The sequence below is a fragment of the Typopeltis vanoorti genome, chromosome 9, assembly GCF_054136105.1.
Source record: "Typopeltis vanoorti isolate ZY-2024b chromosome 9, IOZ_Tvanoo_1.0, whole genome shotgun sequence".
Classification (NCBI taxonomy): Eukaryota; Metazoa; Arthropoda; class Arachnida; order Uropygi; family Thelyphonidae; genus Typopeltis; species Typopeltis vanoorti.
This window is the reverse complement of record NC_143557.1, coordinates 68,854,978-68,867,729: the sequence shown is the minus strand read 5'-3', so window position 1 is coordinate 68,867,729 and position 12,752 is coordinate 68,854,978. Positions and strand designations below refer to the sequence as shown.

At 35.4% G+C, this 12,752-nt stretch overlaps 1 protein-coding gene across 1 annotated transcript in view; it reads right to left on the bottom strand.

Moving 5' to 3' along the window:
- RecQ4 (RecQ4 helicase) overlaps positions 1–12,752 on the bottom strand; it is a 261,720-nt gene that overhangs the window by 39,083 nt on the left and 209,885 nt on the right. The window lies entirely within an intron of this gene.

The following is a 12,752-nucleotide window of genomic DNA, read 5'->3' as shown; positions in this document are numbered from 1 at the left end:
TTTTTTTCTTATCAGCATAAATTCTACGATAACAAGCAAAACGACTCTCCAGACCTCGGCAAACAAGCAATAAAACAAAGAAAAAAACACTGTAAATATAATACATGATGGCACAAATTAAGTGGATATTGAATCCAACATTATTTCATAGCCAAATATAAAAACTACAAGAGTTTCATGCCGAATATATAGAAACTAAAAGTTTTGGCAGATGCAAGCATAAGCAACCTTAAGGCAACTCGTAGTAAAGGTAGAGTAAGCTCCAGATCACTTTCCTTAGTATTTTCTATAATGTAAAGCACATCTCCTAGAGGACATATATCATAAATATTGATTCCAACATTATTTCATTCCTTCTTTTAAGGTTACACGGTGATCAGCATTCATATTTATATATTTAGGGACACAAAAACACAAGTGTTGAACAGATTATTTTATTAACGTTTCGACCCCTGTATCGAGGTCATCATTGGGAGGATACAAGTGTATAAGGAACCAAGCTACATGCTCTAGTCCTGTATATTAATTAATCCTTTTCCCTAGCCTGACCTCTAGTGATAAAAAAATAAATAAAATAAAAAATAAATAAATACAACTACAATAAACTGCTAAAGTCCTCATGTATTAATATTCTTCTGGATTTGTACAGTTCTGATTGTTATAATATGATTTCTTTCAGTTGCTGTTGAATGTTACAAACACTTCACCAGATTGTCTTCTTGTAGTGGGATTTTTCTATGACTAATTTAGGTTGTTATAGAGGTTATAGATGGGTCCTCCACATTCTTGAAATGGTTAGGCCATCATTTTTGTTGAGATTTGGGTTGTGTTTGAACATTTCATATGACTCTTTAAATTTTCTCTCAAACCAGGTTTTGGTGTGGTGTAGGGACTTGGTATTTTTCCAATCAATTCTGTGGTATGTTTGGAGTGTGTGGTCAGAAAGGTCGGTTTTTCCAAAATGGAGGTATTTAATGTGTCATTTGTGTTCATCTTGTCTGATTGGGATAGTTCGCCCTAAATAACATATGCACATAAACACAAGAAAGATATTTAATTAACCAAATATTTCGGTCTGGAAATAGCAGACCATCTTCAGTGGCACTACAAGAACAGTTTTAAAAAAAATACAAGGTGGAATACTAACAGTAGATCATTTAAAAATAGAACAAGCTGCGTGATGTTATATCACTAAGTATTAAAGAGAATATTTTTAAGCAGAGACATGATTGAAATAAAGATATTAATTAATAATATTAAATAATATGAATTAATGAGTTATCCTGATAAGACTAATCCCAGATTTTTGATACAGATATACAGTCATTCCAATTCAGGTTAGGACCTTGGAGTAAGGCCTCTACGCTTTCTTTGAATAAACGTTCAAATTTATAACGGGATCTATGCAAGAGGCGAGTTTTTGACCAAAGGATGTTATGGTTAGTTTCAATCCCGTGCTGAGCCAATCCAGATTTTTCAGGTTGGTTGTGATGAATGGAGGATTGATGTTCCTGGATTCTTTTTTCAAGAGAACATCCAGTTTGTCCAAAATAGGAGAGATCACAGTTGCAGGGAATTTGATAAACTCCAGGAAGAGATATAGTTGAGCATTTGTCTTTAGGAGAAGGAAAATGGGAAGATAATTTGTTAATAGGTGAATATGTAGCCGTTAACTCATATTTCTTCAGAATTCTTGCGATAGGTTCTGAAATCCCGGAGATGTAAGGGATTGGAACTCGACGTATTGAATCTTTGTTGTTTTGTGGTGGATTATAAGAATCGAGAAGATGTTGAGTACTCTTTTCGGAAAAGCCATTGAGTTTCGTCTGTTGTTGGATAGTAGAAAGTTCTTTCTGTAGAAAATTAGAAGTAGAACAATTAGTTTTGGCTCTTCTGATTAGACATTTTATGATTCCTGTTTTTTGAGAAGGATGATGGGCTGATTCTTTAAGAATATAATGACCTGTGAACGTTGGTTTTCTGTAAACTGTAGTTGTAAGAGTATTTGAAGGTGACCAGATGAGGAGAACGTCTAAAAAAGATAATTGTTTTCTTCCATTTCCATAGTAAACTTTATACGATGATGTAAGGAATTGATACTGTTTAAAAAAGAAGGTAAGGGGTCTTTGTTGTGTAGCCATACAGTAAAGATGTCATCTATATATCTTACCCAAAAGGATGGTTGAGGGAAAATAGATGAGAAGAGGACTTTTTCTAGATGTTCTAAATAAAAGTTGGCTAAAGCAGGAGAGAGAGGACTTCCCATTGCCGTTCCTTCTACTTGGCTGTAAAATTTGTTTTGACATAAGAAATATCCAGAGTGTATTACGAAATCGTAATACACTCTGGATATTTTATAATGTTTTATAATGTCTTCTGGAAAGATGTCCGCAAGTAATTTTAAAGTCTCCTTGAGAAGTACATTTGTATATAAAGATTCTATATCAAAGCTCACCATAAGATCTGTAGGTTGCAATGAGACATTTTTTAATTTTTCTAAGAAATCTGAGGAGTTTTTTAGAAAGGAACTAGAGTTGCCTATGTGAGATTTCAATAATTTAGCTAGATATTTGACTATACGGTAAGTAGGAGAATCAATACAATCTACTATTGGACAAAGAGGAAAGTCAATCTTATGCATTTTAGGAAGACCGAATATTTCCAGACCGAAATATTTGGTTAATTAAATATCTTTCTTGTGTTTAGATGCATATATATATTATTCAGTCTTTATATCACAAGTATCCTTAAAACATCAAATTTTAATCCTTCACAGGGAAAATGCCACAAAATAACCGGTAAATTAGGAAAACTTTCAGTTATACAAGGTAGGTTATGAGCAAAGATCAATTTTTTAAAAAAATGCCGTGACAACAAGATTATTCCCAATTTCGCTAAGATTAAAGAAACTATAAAATCTCCTGGAGCTTATAATATTTACCGGAACACCAGTTTATCGTTAATCTGTAACCAACTTAAAGCTGCTAAACGTGATCTTGCTATTCACAGTCATCATATTTCTGATCTTTGCACCTATATATACACAAACTTGGATCCACATCTTTCACACATGGTTCTAAATGTGGCTAAACGTTCTATTCAACGAGCATATAATAAACTAAGTTAACATCTAAACCGAAAATATGCAGCTCTTTCGTCTAAACAATTCAAGCCCTTCAAAACTCCAGATAATTGGATTGTCAATATATCCGGACGTCCTCTAAATGATAGTGAAACACTCATCCTGTCAAAAGGACAGGATTTTTCTATTGTTCCTAATAAGATACCATATCTAGATTTCCTAGTTAACATTGAATGAAATCTCAGTCATCTAACTAGTGATAAAGCTAATACTCTTCGCCTAGAAGTCGCTTCTTCTCTACCTTAAGGCCAAACTTCCTCCTTCCAACATATCTCTTTCTGAAATGAAATTTTTACAGTCCTTGAGAAAAAACAATCACCTCATTATCACCAAAGCTGACAAGGGGAAAGCAACAGAAGTTATGGACTCAGCAAATTACAGAAAACTTTCTCTTTTACTTCGAGATCGCTCCACATATCAAGAACTTGATTATAATCCAACCAACAGACAACTAAAGAAATTAAATTCTCTCTTATATGAAGTCATTAGCTTAGATAGAGACACAATTGAAAGACTTAAAACTCATTTTGCAAGACCTCCAAGATTTTATGGTCATCCTAAAATACATAAGATTGACTTTCCTCTTTGTCCAATAGTAGATTGTATTGATTCTCCTACTTACCGTATAGCCAAATATCTAGCTAAATTATTGAAATCTCACATAGGTAACTCTAGTTCCTTTCTAAAAAACTCCTCAGATTTCTTAGAAAAATTAAAAAATGTCTCATTGCAACCTACAGATCTTATGGTGAGCTTTGATATAGAATCTTTATATACAAATGTACTTCTCAAGGAGACTTTAAAATTACTTGCTGACATCTTTCCAGAAGACATAAAACTATTCGATTTTGTAATACACTCTGGATATTTCTTATGTCAAAACAAATTTTACAGCCAAGTAGAAGGAAGGGCCATGGGAAGTCCTCTCTCTCCTGCTTTAGCCAACTTTTATTTAGAACATCTAGAAAAAGTCCTCTTCTCATCTATTTTCCCTCAACCATCCTTTTGAGTAAGATATATAGATGACATCTTTACTGTATGGCCGCACAACAAAGACCCCATACCTTCTTTTTTTAAACAGTATCAATTCCTTACATCATCGTATAAAGTTAACTATGGAAATGGAAGAAAACCATTATCTTTTTTAGACGTTCTCCTCATCTGGTCACCTTCAAATACTCTTACAACTACAGTTTACAGAAAACCAACCTTCACAGGCATATTCTTAAAGAATCAGCCCATCATCCTTCTCAAAAAACAGGAATCATAAAATGTCTAATCAGAAGAGCCAAAACTAATTGTTCTACTTCTAATTTTCTACAGAAAGAACTTTCTACTATCCAACAACACACGAAACTCAATGGCTTTTCCGAAAAGAGTATACTCAACATCTTCTCGATTCTTATAATCCACCACAAAACAACAAAGATTCAATATGTCGAGTTCCAATTCCTTACATCTCTGGGATTTCAGAACCTATCGCAAGAATTCTGAAGAAATATGAGTTAACAGCTACGTATTCACCTATTAACAAATTATCTTCCCATTTTCCTTCTCCTAAAGCAAACGCTCAACTATATCTCTTCCTGGAGTTTATCAAATTCCCTGCAACTGTGATCTTTCCTATTTTGGACAAACTGGATGTTCTCTTGAAAAAAGAATCCAAGAACATCAATTCTCCATTCATCACAACCAACCTGAAAAATCTGGATCGGCTCAGCACGGGATTGAAATTAACCACAACATCCTTTGGTCAAAAACTTGCTTCTTACATAGATCCCATTATAATTTGAACATTTATTCAAAGAAAGCGTAGAGGCCTTACTCCATCGTCCTAACCTGAATCGGAATGACCGTATATCTATATCAAAAATCTGGGAAAGTCTAATCAGGATAACTCATTAATTCATATTAATTTTGTTATTTAATATTATTAATCAATATCTTCATTTCAATCATGTCTCTGCTTAAAAATATTCCCTTTAATACTTAGTGATATAACATCACACAGCGTGTTCTATTTTTAAATGATCTATTGTTAGTATTCCACCTTGTATTTTTTTTAAAACTGTTCTTGTAGTGCCACTGAAGATGGTCTGCTATTTCTAGACCGAAATATTTGGTTAATTAAATATCTTTCTTGTGTTTACGTGCATATATTATTCAACCTTTATGTCACAAGTATCCTTAAAACATCATAGTTCACCCTGTTTCCCCTATGTATGGTATGTTACATGTGCATTGTATTTTGTATACCCCTGGGTGGGCTAGGCGTGGAAGAGGATCTTTAGAAGAACTGAGTAGGTGTCTTAACTTATTTGGAAGTTTAAAGGTGGTTTTAATGTTGTATTTGCATAGCATTCTGTCTATTTTTTCAGAAATGCCTCTAACATAAGGAATAGTTAGAAATCTTTTTTGTTCTTACTGGTATCTTTATGGAGGATCTTGTGAATAGTTTTTTTTACTGTATCCATTTTTTATAAATGTTTGGTTGACGATCTTGTATTCCTAGTTTAGAGCTTGTTCATTAGAACACATATTTAGAGCTCTGTGTTTAAGAGTGCTTATGACACTTAGTTTTTGTGTTGGGTGGTGGTAAGAATTTTTGTGTATGTATTGGCCTGTGTGTATAGGTTTGCGGTAAACTGAGAAGAAACAGCCAGAGGGAAGACGTGTGACAAGTGTGTCTAGGAAAGGAAGAGAGTTGTTTTTTTCCATTTAAATGGTGAATTGGATACATTTGTTGTTTGTTTAGGTGGCTAAGGAATGTATTTAGAACTTCGTGGCCGTGGGGCCAAATGGCGAAAATATTGTCGACGTATCTGAGCCAAATTTTAGGCTTTAGACATGCTATCTCTAGGGCACGTTGCTCAAAGTCTTCCATATAAAACTTAGCTATTGGGGGGGGGGGGGGGGGGGGGAAAGCAGTGGGCCCATGGCTGTACCTTCTTTTTGAAGGTAAAAATTGTTTTGCCACACGAAATATCCGGAGCAGAGTATGCGGGCAAAGATGGCCGTCATGTTGTGTGGAAATATATTCTGTAAGAGCAAGATAGTGTCATTGATTGGGACATTGGTGAAAAGGGAAGTTATGTCAAAGCTGACTAATAAATCTTGGTCGTTGAGTGTAATGTTTTTAATTTTATTAATGAAATGTTGTGCATTTTTTATGTAAGAAGGGGACTGACCTAACAATTCCTTGAGTGTGGCCGCTAATTTTTTGGCTAAGTGATAATTTGAGCTGTCAATTCCTTCAACAATCGGACGTAGTGGTGTGCCTGGTTTGTGTATTTTTGGCAGGCCATAAATTCTGGGCACACGGGCATAATGAGGTATTATTTTTTTTGTTGTTTCTTTGGGCCATGTTTGGACGGATTTGATTAATTCAGTTGTTTTCTTTTTGTTACGTTTTGTGGGGTTGTAGTTTACCATTTGGTAGGTGTTGTGGTCCAACATCAAATGGTTCATTTTTTCAATGTATGTTGTATGGTCTAAAAGGACAGTGGCATTGCCTTTATCTGCTTTCGTGATTATAATGTCTTGGTTATTTTTTAAGGATTTAAGGGCTAGATTTTCAGTTTTGTTTAAGTTGATGCTTAGTTTTTTGTTTGTATTTAGTATACACGATGTTTCCATTTGTATTTTATCAGCCAAATTGGTGGGAAGGGATCTTAAACCTCCCTCGATATGATAAATGATATCAAGTTTGTTCACTGACCTCGGAGCAATGGCATAGTTCAAACCTTTCTTTAGCAGTGAGAGTTCACCTTGGGTGAGATTGTGGTTTCATTGGTTGATAACCAAGCTGTGGTCTGATGGTGGTTGGTTGCTCCTAACTTCATCTGTGGGCAAATGGCTGATCCTTATGATGTCGGTTTGTGGTTGGCTGTTCCTTTCATTATGACGTCCTGATGGTCTTGTGCTTTTCTTTTGTTGTAGGGCTTGAAATTTCATTATTAATTTTTCTTTCTTTTTCAGTAATAAGTGCTTGGCCGAGTCGTCTGTGATTCTGTCTAAAATCTCCCAAATTTCTAGAATAAAGTAGTCGGATAGCTCTAATTTAAGTTGTAGAACTTTGGCTTGGTTGGATGCTAGGTTTTTATGTACCTCGTGGATTTGTTCTCATAACAAGACTTTTTCCAACCGGGCATAAATACGGAGCGCTTTGGCTGATTTAAACTTCTTCTTTAGTTTAATGCAGTTGGGTATTACGTTGCTGTCTCTACATCATTTCAAAAAGGCTAGTCGATTCATTAACAAGGAAACACTTATCTTTAGCTTACCATAGAGGCTGCACTGCTTGTGGTCACATCTCTATGGATTATGATGATTCTTTCTTTTAAGGTTACACGGTGATCAGCATTCATATTTATAAATTTATGGACACAAAAACATACGTGTTGAACAGATTATTTTATTAATTACTAATAAAATAAAACTTGACGTTTAGACCCCTGTATCGAGGTCACCATCTGAAGGATACAAGTGTATAAGGAACCAAGCTACATGCTCTAGCCCTGTATACCCTGTATTTATTTATTTATTATTATTATTTTTTTATTATTTATTTTTTTTATTTTTATTTATTTTTTATCACTAGAGGTCAGGTTAGGGAAAAGGATTAATTAACTACGTAGATTTAGTTTACCAGTATACAGGGCTAGAGCATGTAGCTTGGTTCCTTATACATTTGTATCTTTCATGTTGGCTCGGGCATCACCCAGTTAAACAAGGCCCCCGTTGTTTTCGCCAGGGAAACAGGGCGAACAGCAAAAAGTAGGCTACTGGAACAAATCTGAAAACACACCCCAACTCAAATCACCACAGTTAAAGATCGGTACTATCAACATAAGAAGCCTGAATTGGCAAAGAAATGGAGCTAGCTGAGGAATTAGATAAGTACCAGATCGACATAATAGGGGTGACTGAAACAAAAAAGACAAAAAAACTGGTAAGATCTTTTTGAGCAATAAATACAAAATGTTATATTCAGGCAATGACAATCAAGGAAAAGAAGGAGTAGCCATAGTATTCAAAACCAAATACGAGACTAATCTTCTTGAATGGCAGGCAGTCTCAAGAAGAGTGATGTGGGCAAATATGAGAATGGGGAACTGGAAAATGAGACTTATTTGTGCCTATAGTCCCACAGAAGGTTCTCCTAAGATAGAAGTGGAGAAATTTTTTGATGCTTTAGAAAAAGCAACTGACAATGAAAAAGGAAAAGTTGGTCCTTGTTGGGGATCTGAATAGCAGAATAGGAAATGATTCTCAGACATACAAAAATATTTTGTGAAAAGTTGGAGAATTGAGCAAAGATAATAATAATGGCAAATACCTGTTGGATTTCTGCTCAAGACATGGACTGGTTATTACTAACACCATGTTCCAACATAAAAATGTGCACAAATTCACATGGAGAGAAGAGGCAAGGAATAAGAAAAGTCTCATTGACTGTGTTATTGTTGATAGTGATGTTTTCTCCCTGGTGCAGGACACCAAAGTGTACAGAGGATCTGAAATTGGAAGTGATTACTAGTTAGTCTTGAGTAGGATAAAATTGAATTTCATATTGAAAAGAATGACATGTAAGAAAGTTTTAAAGCGAATAAAAGTTGAGCAGCTCTCAGATGTGAACTGTAGACTAAAATACACAAAGATTATTGAAGAAAAAATGAAAGAGTTTGAGAACAGGAACCAAACCTTGGAGAGTCAGTGGCAAGCCTTTAAGAAAACCTTGATTGATTCAGCCAGAGAGGCATGTGGTGAGGTCTGCAAGGATAGAAAAATTAGAACTCCATGGTGGACACAGGAAGTTAAAGAGGCAGTGAAGGAAAAGAAGAAAGCATATCAAAAGTTCCTGTCAAATAAGTCAGCTTGTGCTCTTAGAGAATATAGAGACAAATGCAAGAATGCTAAACACTGTGTAAAACTAGCTAAACAAAAATCATGGGAGGACTTTGGCAAGAACATAGAAAATAAATATCAAGATGGTGGTAAGATATTCTGTAGGTTGTTGAAGAAGCTTAGAAATGGAGGAAAGAATGCAGTGAAAGGAGTCAGAGATGATAACGGTGACATGAAAACAGGAGAAAAAGATATCCTTGAAGTATGAAGTAATTACTTCGAAAAATTGTTAAATGAAACAAGCAGTGATAGCATAGTGGTTAAAAACACTCAACAGGCATACAGTCAGGAATACATATCCATACTTGAAGTAGAAAAAGCCATCAAAGGCTTGAAATGTGGAAAGGCAGCAGGAGTAGATGATATTTGACCAGAACTACTGAAGTATGGTGGTATAAAAGTCTTACAGTGGCTGCACTGCATAGTTCAGAAAGCCTCGACAGAGGGATGAATTCCCGATGATTGGAGTAGAGCTCTCATAGTACCCATATATAAAATGGGAAATAAAACTGAATGTGAGAATTACAGAGGTATTTCCCTACTGAGTGTCCCTGGCAAGATCTATGCAAGTATACTTGAGAAACGGTTGAGAAGAATTGTGGAAGAAAAGCTTGGTGAAGAACAAGCTGGATTCAGGCCAAATTGAGGCTGTCAGGACCAGATCTTCACTTTACGATAAAGTCGAGAAAGCATGGGAATATAACAAAGGTCTGTATTTAAGTTTTGTCAATCTGGAAAAGGTATATGACAAGGTGCCAAGAGAGAAGCTATTCAATACGCTACAGTTATGTGGTGTCAGTGGAACATTATATCAAACAATACTTAGTCATTATTTGAGTTGTAAGTCAGCAGTTAGAATTGAAGGATGTACAGGAAGATGGTTTAATGTTAAATCTGGTGTGAGACAAGGATGTACATTATCCTCTCTGTTATTCATTATCTATATGGATCACATTATGAAGGAAAGTAGTATTAAACATGATATCAGAATTGGAGATGTTAATGTCAGCTCTTTGCTTTATGCGGACGATGTTATACTTCTGAATAAATCTTCTACAAGTTTGCAAGATTCCCTGACTAAATTGAATAACTGTTGTAATAGATATGGTATGAAGGTCAGCATTAAAAAGACAAAGACAATGAAAATAGGTAGAATTGTTGAAAATGTCAATGTGTTGTGAACGGGGAACCTGTGGAACAAGTAAAACATTTCAACTACTTAGGCACGATTTTTAGTGAAGATGGTAAATTAAATATGGAAATAGACAACAGAATCAACAAAGCTGGTATGGTAGGAAGTCAATTGAATAAATTAATATGGAATAAGAGAGAAATTAGTCAGAACACTAAATTAGCTGTATACAAGACAGTGTTCAAACCAGTTTTAACTTATGGATCTGAGAGCTGGGTCAGAAGTAAAACACTTGATCAAAGACTAGAGACCACAGATATGAGAGTTCTGAGAAAGATTAGAGGCATGAACAGATGGCATCAATGGCAATATCATATTAAAAACGAGGATATTAGGAAAGAACTTGACATTGTTGGCATCCAGGAATGCGTTAGCATAGCTAATCTCAGGTGGTATGGTCACTTAAACAGAATGGGCAAGGAAAGATTAGCAAAACAAGTGTTCTCTGCCAGGTTGGCAGCAAAACGACCCAGAGGAAGACCAAGATATAGGTGGATTGATACAGTACAATGTGCCCTAGATGATAGAAATATAAGATCTGATAATGATAATATTGGAGTCTTGACAAGTAATAGACTATTTGGAGGAAAATTGTAGATAGGAAGTTAGTAATGATGTAAATTTTTCATGTAGTACTATCATATCCTGTACAGCCCCTTGAGGGTACATGTCAGCAATTTGATGATGATGAACATTTTGCATGTATTTGTCAGATCAGCTGCGAGCTCCACAGGTTAAAGGCACATGAATTAAAACTCTTGCCACATATATCAAGGGATTGCCGCAATTAATTTTGCCGCGTTAATCAAAATCCCGCGTTAAGCAAGGAATACCTGTATATAGAAAGTCAACTCCATACATGCCAGTATCAAAAATATCTTTAACTCAACTAAAGTGGATGAGTAACAGTTTGGTTTGAGAATGCATCAAATATGAAGAAAATCTTCATATGATAAATCAAGGTATGATCATTGCATTTAGCAACTTATCAAGCAATGCAACAGGTGAGGTAAAATGGCCAGGAGTTACTCCAGCTTCACTTGCTTACGTATATACATGCCACCTCTAAGCTTACGTGCTTTAATCCACAGAACAATCAAACAAAAGTTCATACACACTGTGCCCGTTAAGTAATGAGATTAATTTTCTTTTTTTTAACAGGACAGCCCTTTGAATAAAAGTAACAAACGTGTTTATAGTTTTGACCACTAGAGTGTGTTAGATTTGAAACGGGCGCCTTCACTCTAAATGAGGTCCAGAGTCTAACAGAAGATATCCATTAAATGAGCATACTTATCATTTGGCACAATTTAACTATGTTTTAAAAGAAATAACAACTGGTAAATTAATATAACAACTCGCAAACTGTTTGTATTGTAGTTAGTGTGTTTATACTTTAATGTAACTGTAAGTCAACAAAAAGAGCTCACATGAGAGTAATTATCAGTGAATTCCTACATGTGAAAGAATGCCAATAATTCGATAAGAAGGAGCAAAGGTCGCCCAATACTACAATAGCAGCATTAAGTGTCCGTGGGCGCTTTAAGAAAACATCAAGATGCATGCATTTCTGGAATTGGAAAGGCATGAACTGTTTCTGCATGAACAAATGAAAATGTAGTGAAAGCTAGGGAAATTGTTGTCCATGACAGGCGAATAACCACTAGTCTACTTGCTATACAGCTTGATGTCAGTATGAGGATCGGTGAAGTCACCCAGCCGGGGATGAATCGGAAGGGCGAAAGGAGAGATCAAATTCGGAAAGGTGGCGCTCTTGGGGAGCATATAAAACCTGCAACACAGAATTGAAACCCCCCATTTTGTTTGTTCCTGTATTCTCACCGTGTGCTTCGAGTGGTCATCGTGATTCAGTTCTTATCTTTAAGAGCTGATCTCTGAGAAATCCCAGTATGGCACCGCCACAGAACACGGCAAATCTTGAACGCAGGCTGTCAATAAGGAATAGCATCAACGTAAATCCTTAGTAAAGAAACCAAGCACCCAATCCAGGGAGAGCATGTGATTCCCACGTGGCAAGAACCAAGGTAGCCAGAATTTCTTAAGAAGGAAGGGCAGAGAAAATCCCAAAAGAACCTAAAATAGTGTAGATAAGTATTTTTACATATTCTAGTCCTTTAGAGAACTTGATTAACAGAAACGGAAGAAAGTGTAACTCGAATTTATGATAAGGATAAGCATGAAGAATTATTATATGTGTGAATGACTCTATACCATTAGACTGAATTCTGAGAACTATTAATTTACTGGAGATTCTGTCGTGACCTACTTGAGGGAGATTAATAATGTGCCAATACCTAGCAGGCTCCTATTAAGTTGTAAACTAAATATTTGATAAGTTAAAGGAAGAGTATTGTAGAGATTAAGAAATCCATGGTTATCTAAGAATGAGAAAGTGAGAGAAACGTAAGAGTTTTAATCTAGCATAAATATCAATTTTGTCTTTGTATTGTAATTAATTATGAATTCATTAAATTTGTTTGTTACCTTCCA